Genomic DNA, 12,594 nt, shown 5'->3' with positions numbered 1-12,594 from the left:
TAAGTGGATCAGTGATTTCTTTATCAAGGTTTTTTCCTCTACTAGTATAAATCACAACCCCTTCCATGAGATCATTCTGTGTGATTCTCATCCATGCCTTTTATAAATCTTTCTTAGAGGAACCACCCAACATGCTGTAGGTCTTTTTCTAGTCCTTTTAATATCTCAAAGGTATTGACCAATCTGGCAACCAGGCTGTGCATTTATTGTTTTTCATTCTTGCCTGTAATACTTTCCCATATCCTTCTAATCTCCTTTTCTTTACATGCTTTTTACTACTTTTCACAAGCAAGCCATTGTTGGTTTTATACTACCTCTTACTTAAACCAGGTGGAAAGGTAAGGGACAATTTAGTCTATTAGTCACCCTCTTTTCCACTTCAAGTAACTAGCCATATTCCTTGACTCTGATACCTTTGTCAAGAGGGAACACTTGTATTCAATCAAAGGCTTTAAACTGCAGTACATCAATCAGATTGTTTGGGTTTTGTATAAAATAGCAAACTAGTTATGAACTAAGGCATCTGTGTGACTGGCAGGTTAGAGGAAAACATAGTTTCAGATAAGCCTCTCAAAGCTGAAAGCAGGGAAAAAGAAATGCCTTTATTTTCCCCTCTCCTATCAGTCTCTCTTTGGACTTCCCATTGTTGTCCTAGCGGTGTCTCTGGAATAGCAACAGTAGCAGCTGTCAGTAATGTCTACATTAGGAGCCAAGGTCAAACTAGACAGGCTGAAGAAAGACAGCTTCAAGACTTTATAAGGAGCCCAGGAAAAAGCTACACTATGTCTAAGGGGGATATCACAAAGACTCCACAAATGGGGAGAAAGACTTCTAGCAAGTGGGAACAGTTACCTCTTTGCCACACGTGCTCTCTAAGCTCTAGCCTGCTTTCTCAGGGACTCTGTATATACCAGTAAGAGAGTGTATCACAAAGTTAGGAGAGGAAGTGGGGTAGGTGGGAATTTTTGATAGCACTGTTTCATCATATATCACCTTACTTAATACATCTTTCTAAATGCTAGCAGAGTGTAACTGATTCATTGTTATCAAATGATAATCATGGGGAGAAGCACACCATTTAAGGTTCATGGGCTACATGATTAGAAAATAACACCCTCACCCCCAGAACTCTGAGAGTGTAGGTGTAGCTAGTCACTCTCTGGAGTCCCAGACTGCCAGCATGAACTAAGCTGGAATAATAAGCCTCAGAACCTACACCTGCAGATTGATTCATCTGAGATCACAAAAGTATTCCATGATTCATTTTCATAAAGCATCACTGCTGAAAAATATTAAACACAGGGAACTATACTACTACTAGAATATAAACTTTGCTTTTAAGGCTAGGGTTCTTAACTTTAAAGTCTGTGAAATATATGGATATATGTTGATAATTGCATTTCAACATAATTGGTTTCCTTTATAGTTCTATGTACTTTAGTTAACGCATTTAAAAACATCCTAAGGAGTTCCAGATTCAGAATTCACTACCTCCTTATCTCTGCCTCATGTAATTCCTTTCTTTCCCTAAAACACAACTCAAGCATTGTCTTCTAGATGAAGCCTTTCTTGATTTCTACCTTCCCTTACAAGCTATCTTATTTTAACAACTTTTTATTTATTTTTGTTGATTCTATTTATATTTATTTGATATATACTGATATATGTAATGGTTATTTTCCCCATTAGAATGTTATCTCCTTGGAAGTATTATTTATTTAATTTATTTTTAATTAATTAATTAAGTTTTAGTTTTCAACATTTACTTTTATAAGATTTTGAGTTCTAAGTTTCCTCCCTCCCCCTCTCTATTCTTCCTCCCCCAGATGCCATACAATCTGATATAGGCTATACATGTTCATATACATGATCATATTAAACATATTTCCAAATTACTCATGTTGTGAAAGAAAAATCAAAACAAAAGGGAAAAACCATGAGAAAAAAAAAACAAAAAACAACAAAAGAAATAGAAAATAGTATGCTTCTATCTGCATTCTGACATCATAGTTCTTTCTCTGGTTATAGATATCATTTTTTCCATCATGAGTCTTTTAGAATTGTCTTGGATCACTGTATTGCTGAGAAGAGCTAAGTTTAACAAAGTTGGTCATTGCACAATGTTGCTGTTACTGTGTATGGTATTCCTGGTTCTGCTCACTTCACTCACCATCAGTTCATGAAAGTCTTTCTAGATTTTTCTGAAGTTTGCCTGCTCACCATTTATTATGGAACAGTAGTATTCCATTATATTCATATAACCACAACTTGTTCAGGCATTCGCTAATTGATGGGCTTCTCCTCAACTTCCAATTCTTTGACACCACAAAAAGAACTGCTAAAATATTTTTGGACATATGTGTCCTTTTTTTCTTTTTTATGATCTCTTTGGGATACAGACCTAGTAGTGGTATTGCTGGATCAAAGGGTATGTACAGTTTTATAGCCCTTTGGGCATAGTTCCAAGTTGTTCTCCAGAGTGGTTGGATCAGTTCACAACTCCACCAACAATGCATTAATGCTACAACTTTCCCACATAAAAGTATTAATTATTTCATTCTCTATATCTCCAATGCCTAGGATAGTGCCTGGAATGTAACAGGTGCTTAATAAATCCTTGATTAAGTGAATGTTCTAAGTACTATGAGAGATACAAAATGGAAGGGTAGCACAGAGGAAGAATGGATGATTTCTGAGTCATAGATCAAGGAAAAGAGATGCCATTTTAACTGTAACTGAGTCTCATCAATTTTCCCCCTATTATTAGGGAACTTTGTCTTAATAATTGGAGCTGGGGGAAGGCCAATGGGATTTTGGATAGAAGGGAATCCCCAATAGGTGACTGCGTCCTTTACCAAATTCTGCAGGAAGAATGCCACATGCCCCAATTTAATTTACTGTACAGAAATTGTTCATTAACATCCACTCCCCATGCCCTTTCTCAAATGAAAAAAATAAATTGAGTGACAATATTAGATATTTGGCTTTATTAACCTTTCTGGGAACCCTTCTCCCACACTTTCGTGGATAAAAGGAAAACAAGAGAGAAGATATAACTGTAAAAATTAGTCGAATGAAGAAACAGGTGGGAACTGAAAGGAAATTTCTATCTGAAATACATTGCATGCTATCAGCTTGTCTACCTGATGCATTTGAAATAAAAAAGAATATCAGAGTAGAAAGGCAATTCAGAGGTCATCCAGTCCAGCCCATAATCTACAACGTACCAAGTAAGTGGACAGGAAGAACTCCAGTCAAGGCAACCTATTACCTCCCATTTAAATCAAATCTTCCTCTTCCTGACCCTGAATGAAAGGTAATAGCAACCATTTAGAGGAAGAAAAATGGGCCATTCTGTGTTATAAGACATATATCAAATCCACTCATTCTTTCTCTCTCTCTCTCTCTCTCTCTCTCTCTCTCTCTCTCTTCCCCTTCTCCCCTTCCCCCCTCCCCCCTCCCTCCCTCTAACACACATATCGCACACACACACACACACACGATGGCAGCTAGGTGGCACGGTGGATAGAATGCTGGGCCTGAAGTCAGGAAGATTCATCTTCATGAGATCAAATCGAGCCTCAGACACATACTAGTTGTGTGACCCTGGGCAAGTTAGTTAATCCTATTTGTCTTAATTTCCTCATGTGTACAATGAGCTAGAGAAGGAAATGGCAAACACTCTAGTATCTTTGCTGTGTAAAATCCAAATAGGGTCACGAAGAGTCAGAAATGACTGAAAATATATATATGTTTACAAAGCAATAAGGTAGAATTTTAACAAATGTAGCAGAATTTATATGCGAGTGTGTGTGTGCGTATGCATGTGTATCTTGAGTAAATAATATGTACAAACAAATATTGTTCTTTTCTACATGGGATGGCTTCTTAGGAGATCAAATACGTATGCCATTAACAATTCTGCATCTAAACACAAATTTGCCACTCTTCTTTGAAAGTTATCTCCCTGGAACACACTATCTAATAGGGGACCAAACACACAAAAAGAAGCTGAAAAGAGGGGGAAGGGTACCCAGCACAATGAGATGGCTGCCCTAGGCACCATACTTAAATGGAGGATCAGAAAGGAGCTCTCCAATGCCCCACCCACCAATCTCTCCATTCAGAGGGAGGAAAGAGTCCTAGGAGCAGGGAATACTAAATAGGTGTTGAATTGATTTCATCTTATAGGATGGTGAACTTCTGGAAAACATAAAGTTCATGAGAAACTGTGTAGGAAATAAAGTAGTGCAGAATACAGGATAGGCTGTTGGAGTTAGAGTCGAGAGAACTGTGTTTGATTCCAGTAGAATGTAAACTACCTAGGCTTTTAAGGTTGTGGTTATTCAGTCATTTCAGGCATGTCCCACTCTTCACGACCCAATTTTTAAAGTTTTGTTGGCAAAAGCACTGGAGTTGTTTTCCATTTCCTTTTTTAGCTCATGTTACAGATAAGGAAACTGAGGCAAGCTGTGTTAAGTGGCTTGCCCAGGGTCACAAGAGCTAATAAGTGTCTGAAGCCCAATTTGAACTCATGAAGATGAGTCTTTGTGATTTCAAGCCCAGTACTCTATCCACCAAATGACACAGCTGCCTTACGTGAGCTTCCAGACTTTTACTACCTTATTTCATTTTGTTTTGTTTTAGCATGGCTATAGCCTGGCACATGGTAGGCAATTAATAAGTGTCTGTTAAATTGAACTGAATTTAGTTCTAACATTTATTGACTATGGGATCATTTAACTTCTTGAAACTTGTTTCTCACAGGTAAAGTGGCAATAACACTCGTACTATAAAGTTCTTTACAAACCCTATGAGCTAGAACTATTAAAATTCATGTCTGCCCTCAATGAGTTGACAGCCTAGGATAAGATAAAGTCCAGGTAACTATATTTTATAACATAATGACTTTTAATATTTATAAGCCAAAAATTAAACTTATGGCCAATATGTCAGACTGGAGACTTAACTCCCATTTTAGTCACTAAACATTTGGGAACAAAAAAAAATGAAGTCAATGGAAGTTCTCATTGCAACAAAATATTGCTGTATGTTTTGGAGCAAGTTTTCACACCTTCACTTAACCAGTTCCCTGGATAGGATGACAAGGAACAATATGTCTCCCTAAGCATCATTAATCACAGAAGCCACAGAATAGCAATAGCCTAAACTTAAGCTCCAAAAAAAAAAATAATCCAACAAATACCCATCGTTTCTCATTCCCTGACACAGTGCCTCACACATAGTGGGTGCTCATTAAATGTTTATTGAATTGAATAAATATATACTCTCCAACTTCTTTGGCAAGTAAAAACAAGTCCATTCAATAATTTCAGCCGCTAAGCACCATAACCACAACACCATAAATACAATCCTTTGTTTATTCTGTTCCTGGAATTAAACTACTAAGGACCCTAATTAGACTATGGTAAGACAGTATCTTTTGAGGATAATTCTGTCATGAATTGCAAACATGTGAATGGAAAACTCTCATTTGAGAGCAGTCATCTTCAAGGAATAGAATATTTTCCACTGCTAATGACCCATTAAGCCTTAGTATTAATGTTTCTAATACATTTCCCCCTAATTGCAGCCCAGCAATCCCTTAATATATCTCTTGTTAATTTCCTAGTAAATTGCAAGTCAGGTGTTCCAGACTTATTCCTCTTTTCTCACATTTTCAGCCTTCCTGTCAGCAGACCTCCCAAACAGAACTCATTATCTCTCCTCTTCCCCCAAACACACTTGCTGACTTTTTAAAGGGTACCAGTAGCCTTCCAGTCACCCAAGTTCAGAACAATGGAGGTATCCTCAACTTCTTACTAGACCTCACCCTGTATATCCAATCAATGCCTAGACTTGTCAGTTCTCTCTACAAAATCACCCCCATCTGTCCCCTCTTCACTCGATATAGCCACTACCCTAGTTCATCCTCATCTCTCCCATGGACTATTATAACAGCTTCCTAATTGATAGCCCAGTCTCGAGTCTCTCCCTTCTCTAATCTATGGCAAAGTATCTTAGCAATATTCCTAAATCACAGGTCTGCCTGCATCATTTCCACACTAAATAAACTTTAATGTCTTTCTGTTGCCTCTAGGATCAAATACAAAATCCTCCGTTATTTATTAAAATCTGTTGACAGTCTGGTTCCAAGCTACCTTCCACTCCTGTTATCCATTCTAGCCATTATGATTAAGCCAAACTGAACTTCTTGTTGCCCACACACAACACTCTCTGTTCTATGTGTAGGATATTCTTCATTCATGGAATGCATTCCCTTCTTACCTCTGCCCCTTAGCATCCCTAGTATCTTTCAAAGCTCGATTCATATCACGTTTTGCATCAGGTCTTTGCTGGTGCCCAAGTTGCTAGTGCCTCCCCAAATGATCTCTTCTGAAGGAATGGAAAGTTTTTGAGGAGTGGAGTTCTTACATTTTTGTCTTTGTATCTCTTGTGTCCTATATTATACCTATATTAGGCACTTGATGAATACTTGATACTTTATTGGTTGAATGCCATTGGGAACATTTAAATCAAGCATATTACCTTCCTAAATGATAATGAGGCTAATACTGTATTTCAGAACATCAATGGATCTGTGGTCTTATCAGGGTCAATATACATTTTATTCCTTTTCCTTTTGTATGATTCATCATCAGATTATTTTATAAATAACAATTGAATTTTGTGGGTTTTTTATTTAAAATTTAAGCATCCATCAAGTGAAATGTACTGTGCTATGTGCTTATTATGAATCATCATCATCATCATAATCACCTGTTCTCAAGGAGCTTTAATTCTACTGATTCTACTAATTCTACCTGTATAAATATGAATAAATGTAGCCTAGGTCCTGCTCAAGGTAAAAGGTATGCCTAGGTTCAAGGTACTCTCCACTCCATATCGATTCAAGGCCACAGCTTATAAGCCCCTCTGATCTTCTCTGTACCTGCACAAGTCAGAGAACATCTTAATTCAAGGCAAAGGCATTTAATTAAATAAAATACCAGGTAAATAACAACAATAAATCCCCCATATACACAAGAGCACACCGTCCAGTAGACTCCTAGGACTCTGGTCAGACAGGGAAGATTGATAATTCAGACAAGTCATTCACCTCACACTCCATCAACTTCAATACCTCTTTGGCTTTGGAAATGATGAGGCCAGAATGCTTCCTTGGTTTAGCTTCTTTCTGCTATTTCTCTACTGAATTGATGTTAGACTTCTCAGTAGAACTACAAATTCCGCCTCCTATTCTTCCATTGAATTGCAACTGATAGGCAACTTCTTAAAAATAGGGTGTTTTCTGTTGTTGTTCTTGTAATCTAGCACATTGCCTCAGGTCATTTCATCTTTGCTGGGAGTCATAGCCATAGCTTCAGAACCCAGAGAAAAGATGTCCTAATTCACCATCACAAAAATATCATTGCTGTTGGTAGTCATTCCTTCTTGAAGAGGACCAATGGAGGATGACGTCAGACTCCTGAAGGTGACACTGTTGCACGTGCAATTCACCAGCAAGTCAAGACATCACCCTGTGATGCCATTGGTCCTCTATGAGGAAGGAAGAATAACTAACAATGATAAAGATCCATAGCTGACTCCAATCAGCAAAGTAAATATCCTGAGTGCTACTCTGTCATTTTGACTACTTTGTTTTAGAGAGTCCAAGGAAGTTACTTGCCCAAGGTCAGAATGCTAGTAAGTGGCAGAACATAGCTTCAATCCCAGGTCTTCTCACTCTAAAATTCACTGTTATTTCCAACACGCTACAGCTGCCTTTATGGCCATCTCAATCCTTATTCAACTATATCCTTCTAAATCTAATCTTTCATCTTTCCTTTTAGTCTTAGCTAAAGAGTTATTTCTCCTCCTCTACACTTCACCTAAGAGGTAGTTGGTTGGCACAACAGATAGAGACTGGGCCTGAAGTCAGGAGGACCTGAGATGAAATCTAGCACTCAGACACATGTGTGTCACCCTGGACAAGTCACTTAACCCATTTCCTCATCTGTAAGATGAGTTGGAGACAGAAGTGCCAACCACTCCAGCATCTTTGCCAAGAAACCCCCAAATGGGGTCATGGAAAGCCGACACAACTGAAGCAACACATCTCACTTCTTACCACATATTTGTGACTCCCCTAGGCCCCTATTCTCCCACCAAATTGCCCTCCATGCAATATAACTGATTTCTCCCTTTCAACTGCCTCCCCATATTAAAGGTTGAGGGAGGAGAGAAAATTGTCACTTGACTCCACTGTTTCTCCAGCATCCTGTATGTCTCCTTTCTTTTGCCACCAAATCTTTCAAATAGTGGGCTATACTGATGGCTCCATTTTCTTGTTTCGTAACCACATCTGTCTAGCTTCCATCCCTATTACTCTATTAGAGATGTCCCTTGAACACCAAAGACTTCCTTATTACGAAAGGCAATGGACTTTTCTCTGTCTTCATTTTGCTGTTGTTACTCTTCTGTCTGTTACATTTGATATTGATGAACCGCTTCCCCTTTCTCATTCTTGACTTTAGGCAGATGGTGCCTCATTCCCCTCATATTTTTTCTGCTTATTCCTTTTTTCTTTGCTGGCTCCTCTCATTCCAGTTTACTCACTATAAGTCTTTTTCCCCCCTAAGGTTTATTACTTGGCCTTCTACTCTCCTCTCTTTATACCTTCTCCTTCAGAGAGCTCAACTATTAATATGCTTTAGTAGGATTTAGCACAGGAGGAGGCCTTAGAGATCCTGTCGTCGAAGCTCTTCATTTTATAGTTGAGGAATCTCAGGACAAGAGAAGTTAAGTAGTTTTCCAAGGTCACACTGGTAATGAGTAGCAGATCTGGGATTCAAATCCCATGAGTCCAAATCCAGGGCCCTTTCCAGTTAGTTATGCAATAAATATATTTTTTAAAGATATACTATGTGCCAGGTTCTGTGCTATGTGGTAGACATACAAAGAAAAGCAAAAGGCATTCCCTGCTCCCAAGAAACCAATAGTCTAATGGGGAAGACAATACAGCCTTATCAGCTCTAATCCGACAGTTGTCAAAGCTTCCTTTCTTACCTTACCTTGTCACTCACATTCCAATTCTTTATGTCCAACTCCTCGTTGAACATTTTTACTAAAAAGACTCAATATCACCTCAAACTAGATATATCCCAAACTGAACTCCTCGTCTTCCCTGGCAGACTGGCTCTCTTTCTAAGCTTCTGTTTTTCTACCAATGGTATCTATAATAGAATCCTATGCTTTACATATACTAGACATTTAATGAATGTTTATTGAATCAAATTAAATTTATTTCCATGACCGTAATCCCAAGAATAGTTTGAATCATGAAATATAATGTTCTACAAAGAATTGAAGCTAAGGGGTCAGCCAGAGGGCAATGGTGTGTGAGCTAGCTGAAACACATTACAAATGATGAATTGCACAGGAAAAGTAACATAAGGGTGCCATCACAGAGATATATGACCAGCCGAAAGGATAGGCCAGTCACATAGCAAGAGTGAAGGATGACTGATGGGTCCATGTAAATATCAACAGACCAAGTGAAAGGTTACGAACATGGTGGTGAGATCTCTTGTGGAGAATTGATTTGAAGATATTGACAAGAAGCACAAAAGACAGATAGACTTGGATAGAACATGTTCTAATCATGGGAAGGAGTACAGATATTGCTGAAATCATAGATCCATCAGTGATTGAAACTACACTTACTTCCAATTCAGACCTTTCCTTAGGGGCAGGAACCATCTGTGACTTGCGTATTTTTAAAATCTTTTAGTGTCCATCACATAGTAAATATTGCCATTTTTAACAATCTGAGCTGCATAAAAGTAGAATAGGCTGTAGCCCATTTGTAGCAAGTTTATATGACTAGAAGTGTTAAAAACAGAGATGGGATGTTAAAAGGGGAATTTCTGCATCTGGTGAGAGCTTTATTTTAAGGTATCTTCATACTCTAAAATTCTATAATAATAGGATCATATATGTAGAAGTAGGAAGGGCCATAGAAGTATCTGATTCAATACCCTCATTTCATAAATGAGGAAAATGAAACCCACGTTCACACTGACTCTTTCCAATTTTGTTGTTGTTCAGTTGTATCTGACTCTTTATGACCCCATTTGGAGTTTTCTTTCTAAGATACAAGAGTGGTTTGCCAATTCCTTTTTTTATTGTTAATTTTTACAGAGAAAATTTTGCAAAGAAAACTGAAGAACTCAGGCTTAAGTAACTTGCCCAGATTCACATAGCTAGTAAGTGTTTGGGACTGGATTGAACTCAGATATTCCTAACTCTAGTTCTAGGACTCTATCCTCTGAGTCACCTAGCTACCAAATAGAAGCATCCTAAACTACGTCTACCAAATCCTCCCTCTTTCCAACTGAAACAAGGTGCCTAATAAATAGGGTTCTATAAACAAATAGTAATTTAAAATTAAGAAGCAAAATTATTAAAGAAACCAATACACACCAGCAAAAAGTGAGCTTAAGTGCACTTATTTTCTCTTCCTCTGGTGTCACACTTCCATGCTCCAGGCCACTTGGCAAAAAATACAAAAAAGCAAGCAAAGCCACACAGAAAAAGGAATTGACCACATCAGCATTTTGCCTGACTTCAAAATGGACCCAGAGTCCTTCTTCATCTAGAAATCCAGTGTCAAAGCTGGCATGAGAATGAGAAGGAAGGTAATCTAAGGCAGTTGTTTACATCCAAGGCCAACCACAGTGGTCATAGCACAGCTGCTTCCACACAGTGACTCCTCTTTAAGAAATGACTATGGTGAATTGTAATTTGTCACTCAGGATATTGGTGGATTCAGTTTTCTGTAACCTCCAGAGCCGCTTTGAATAGAAGGGAGCAGTTCTGTTCTTGCTGTCCTAGTGAATAAATATCCACAACTCACACTTAAGGCCCCTTCATCTCATTTGGACTAGGAGTTAGGAGATCTTTGTCCTAACCCTGGCTCTGCTATGAATAAGTTGTAGGTCCTTTAAAAATTCTATTCAGTAGGCAACAGTCACTTTATCTATGAGTCTCACTAGGCCCATCTACAAAATGATAGGACTCAGCAGGATGACCTTCAAGGTCCCTTCCAGCTCTAACATTCTGAGACTGTCTTCTTATTCTCACAAAACAGGACTATCAACACACAGATATTTGGTCCCAGCTGGAAGAATGAATCCCCTTCTTTTCTCCTCCTGTAGGTATTTACATTTTAACTTGCTCTATTGCTCTTTCCAAGGCCCCCTTAGTAAAATTTTGCTATATATACCCAATCCTCACAATATCTTTGTGAGATAACTAGGGATAATAATGGCTGTCCTACTTTACATGAGGAAACTGAGGCCCAAAGAGACTGGCAGGATTCCTTCCAAACCCAAGGCCCTTTCAACTATACCACATGGCAGATTAAGAGCTCCCCAGACTTTGTCTGGTCCTTGGGGCCTCAGACAAAGGGTTCCACTGTTTTCTCCATTTTGTCTTTCCTCTGTTTCTCAATTTCTCCATTTGAACAAAACTGGACTACATATGGAGTCCCCAGGAGAACTGACAGAAGGTGCTACTAACAATCATTTGTCAAATCAGTCCTATGTGTTACAAGAGCCACTGTAGAGAATTTTTCTTTCTTTTTTTCTTCAAGAGAAAAATGAGAGCCAGTCACCCATTAGCGCCTGCCCTTACATCAGGGCAAACACAGTAACACAGTTGAGCAAATATAATTCATTTAGGTTTTATAGTTGAGCAACTATCCTGGAAGAATGAGGTCATTATTCATGGTTGTTTTCAATTAATCAATAAAAAAGGTTTGGTGGGTGTCTTCCAAAGGAAGAACCTGAGACAGTTGGTTAGTTTAGGCTCCATTTAGGCTGTATGTGGGAGGGAGGGGGTAACAGGAGAAGGAAGCAGGAGTGGGAAGGAGTGCAGACTTTCTTTTTAACTAATACTAATATAAAAGGAATCCTTTCATGACTTTTTTTTTCTTTAAAAAAAACCCATGTGAATGATGTTTTGTTGTGGTTTGGACATTCCTCTGTGGTTTCTGCCACTCAAAACACTGCAGCCCAGAATTAGCTAGGCCTTTGGAAGGCAACAGTAAAACTGAGGAGGAGGTGGGAGGAGGAGATTTCTAGGGAGGGGACTGTCCTATGTTTATGATGCGTGAAGTGCAAAAGCAAATAGTAGACAAATCATTACAGTCTCAAAGTCATTTCGTCTTCTAAGGCATTAGTTGTGAATGGGTGAGGAAATGTGTTTCTGCTTTCTAAGACTGGACTTTATATCTTCCCTCCTTAGATGCACAAGATAAATCTATATCTAGCACTGTATTTAGAGGATGATAAGCACTAAAAAATGTTTATTGAATGAATTACAGAGGATTGCTTTTTGACGTGAGATACACACTTTCATGATGTTTAAAAGCTGGGACTTTTTCTCCCTTTTCTGACGGCAACCTTAAAGGTTCTCAGATGCGTCCATGCTTGTCCAACTTAGCACTTCTTACACAGTGCTGAAACAACAAAGACTTCTGTAACATATTACGTGTAGAAATGATGAGGGCTTACATCTGTCAGCTAAACA

The sequence above is a fragment of the Trichosurus vulpecula genome, chromosome 8, assembly GCF_011100635.1.
Source record: "Trichosurus vulpecula isolate mTriVul1 chromosome 8, mTriVul1.pri, whole genome shotgun sequence".
Classification (NCBI taxonomy): Eukaryota; Metazoa; Chordata; class Mammalia; order Diprotodontia; family Phalangeridae; genus Trichosurus; species Trichosurus vulpecula.
Note: the sequence above shows the minus strand (reverse complement) of the source record.